This window comes from Canis lupus, chromosome 7 (assembly GCF_048164855.1).
Source record: "Canis lupus baileyi chromosome 7, mCanLup2.hap1, whole genome shotgun sequence".
Lineage (NCBI taxonomy): Eukaryota > Metazoa > Chordata > Mammalia > Carnivora > Canidae > Canis > Canis lupus.
This window is the reverse complement of record NC_132844.1, coordinates 14456188-14458858: the sequence shown is the minus strand read 5'-3', so window position 1 is coordinate 14458858 and position 2671 is coordinate 14456188.

The following is a 2671-nucleotide window of genomic DNA, read 5'->3' as shown; positions in this document are numbered from 1 at the left end:
AAAGCTGTGAAGGAATAAATAATAATTTATTTAATGAATTTAATGAATTTTTGAGGCAGTTCCATGAACATAGCTTTTCTTTAATTCAAAAAAATGTTTATTGAGGTTTTCTTTGCACCAGTAATCCATGCAACATAAGATTCCAGGTGAATACGACTGCTCCCTGTCCACAATGACCTCACAGATTACCAGAGGAGATATGTAAACAGTAAATTATAGAACAGTGTACTGATAATAAGAATATGTTATCATACCTTAATGTAGTACATTCTTTGAACATTGCTGATACTTACTCAGTATGTGTTGGCACGGATTGTTTACAGCTGGCATCTGTTCTTATTGGTCTGTGTGACTAGTACTCCTGCAATACTTAGGTTGTTAAATATATCTTCTCTGTCTGTAATAAAGTGCATGAGGACACCAACTCTAATTATTTAGGAATGGAATGCAATAAGACTTCCTGAGATGATTCCCAGACTATCTTAAAGGATGAATAAGAGTTATCTCAGTAGGGGTGCCTGTGTGCTCAGTAGATTGAGCGTTTGACTTTTGATTGTGGCTCAGGTCATGATCTCAGGGTCATGAAATCGAGCCTTGTGTCAGGCTCCACACTGGGCATGGAGCCTGCTTAAGATTCTTTCTCTCCCTCTTTTTTCTGCTCCCAGTCTCGTCTCTCTTAAAAAAAAGAGAAATGGATGCATTAAAAAAAAGAGCTCAATAAAGGATAATGCAGGAAGGAAAAGGTGCTGTAGCTAGTATGGTATCACGTACAAAGTATAATTATGGCAACAGGAAAAGTGTGCTTAGAAAAACAAGTAAAGAAATGAAACCAAATAGATCTGGAAAATTATTTCATTGACAAAGACACTTAAAAATGCCATCTAGGGATCCCTGGGTGGCGCAGCGGTTTGGCGCCTGCCTTTGGCCCAGGGCGCGATCCTGGAGACCCGGGATCGAGTCCCACATTGGGCTCCCGGTGCATGGAGCCTGCTTCTCCCTCTGCTTGTGTCTCTGCCTCTCTCTCTCTCTCTCTGTGACTATCATGAATAAATAAATAAAATCTTTAAAAAAAAAATGCCATCTAAGTCTTGTTTCTGGTAATGGTAATTTGGGTAACCCAGATTAACCCTCCCACTGAAAACAATAAAATATGCTGAACAAATGTTTATATGTATATGTATGAATATGTGTGTGTTTATGTATACAGCAATTTAAAAATCAAGATCTGAAAAGTTACTGGGCCCTCCTTGACCAGTGTATGGATGTGATCCTGTAATGGGGAGGTAAGCAGAATATTGAAGCGCCAAGGCTGTCTTTATCCAGAAGGCACTTATTGCTGCCACAGCTATTTGAGCTCTGGTTCCACAGAGAAGTCAAGGCCCACAGCCTACTAAGGTGGAAAATTTTTCAGGAGAACCCTTCCTCTGAACTGGAGCCCCAGGGGCTACATCCCCAGGTATGGAGGAACTGGATTTAGATTTAGATTTTTCTCTCCTACCTCTGCAACATTTGGGAGCTGCCTTGCTATCTTTGGGATGGAGAAGAAAATGGGTCTCTGGGGCTGTGGCTTCCAGAGAATCCTTTTTTAGGAAGGTCCAGAAGAATTCTCTCTCAGATTTGCACCTGAGTAGGCAAAGCCTAATGACTCTCAAGAATTGAACTTAGCCTGATCTAGTCCAGGAGTGTGAAGCCCCTTAGGTACCAGGCAGATGCAAATGCAAATCCCTTTTGAAGGGGAAAGCAGTTATTCTAAGGCCCCAGAAAACTCTTAAAATATTTTTTAAGGTTAATGGCCAACAAGCAGTCAAAGATGTAAGCACTGCTTATACACTGCTTGAAATGGATTAGACTTCAAAGTAAGACTCTAAACTGTAAAACTGCAAGAAAATGTAGGGGAAAAGCTCCTCAACACTGGTCTTGACAACAGTTTTTTTAAAATGATACCAAAAGTGCAAGGAACAAAAGCAAAAGTAAATAAGTGAGACTACATCAAACCAACAAGCTTCTGAGCAGCAAAAGAAACAATCAGGAAACATATGGAATGACAGAAAGTATTTGCAGACATTCCATCTGATAAATGGTTTTTATAAGAAGTATATAAGGAACTCATACAATCCAATAGTAAAATATAAATGGTATGATTAAAAGATAAAGGATTTGAATATATCGTATTTCCAAAGAAGACGTACAGATGGCCAACAAGCACATGAAAAGATGCTCAACAGCACTAAGTATCAGGGAAATGCAAATTAAAACCACAATGAGATCACCTCACACATGTTAAAATGGCAAAAATAAAAAAGACAGGAAATAACAAGTGTTGGCAAGGATATGGAGAAAAGGGAAATTTTTTGCACTATTGGAAGAAATGTAAATTAGTACAGCCACTGTGGAAAACAATATGGAGTTTCCTCAATAAATTGGAATAGAATTACTATAAGATCCAGCAATCACAATCCTGGGTATATATCTAAAGAAAAGGAAATCAGTATCTCAAAGAGATATTTGTATTGTCATGTTCATGGTAGGGTTACTTACAACTACCAAGACATGGAAACAATCTGATGGATGAATGGATAAAGAAAATATCACACACACACACACACACACACACACACACACACACACATTATTCAGTCATGAAAAAGAAGGAAATCCTGCCTTTTATGAC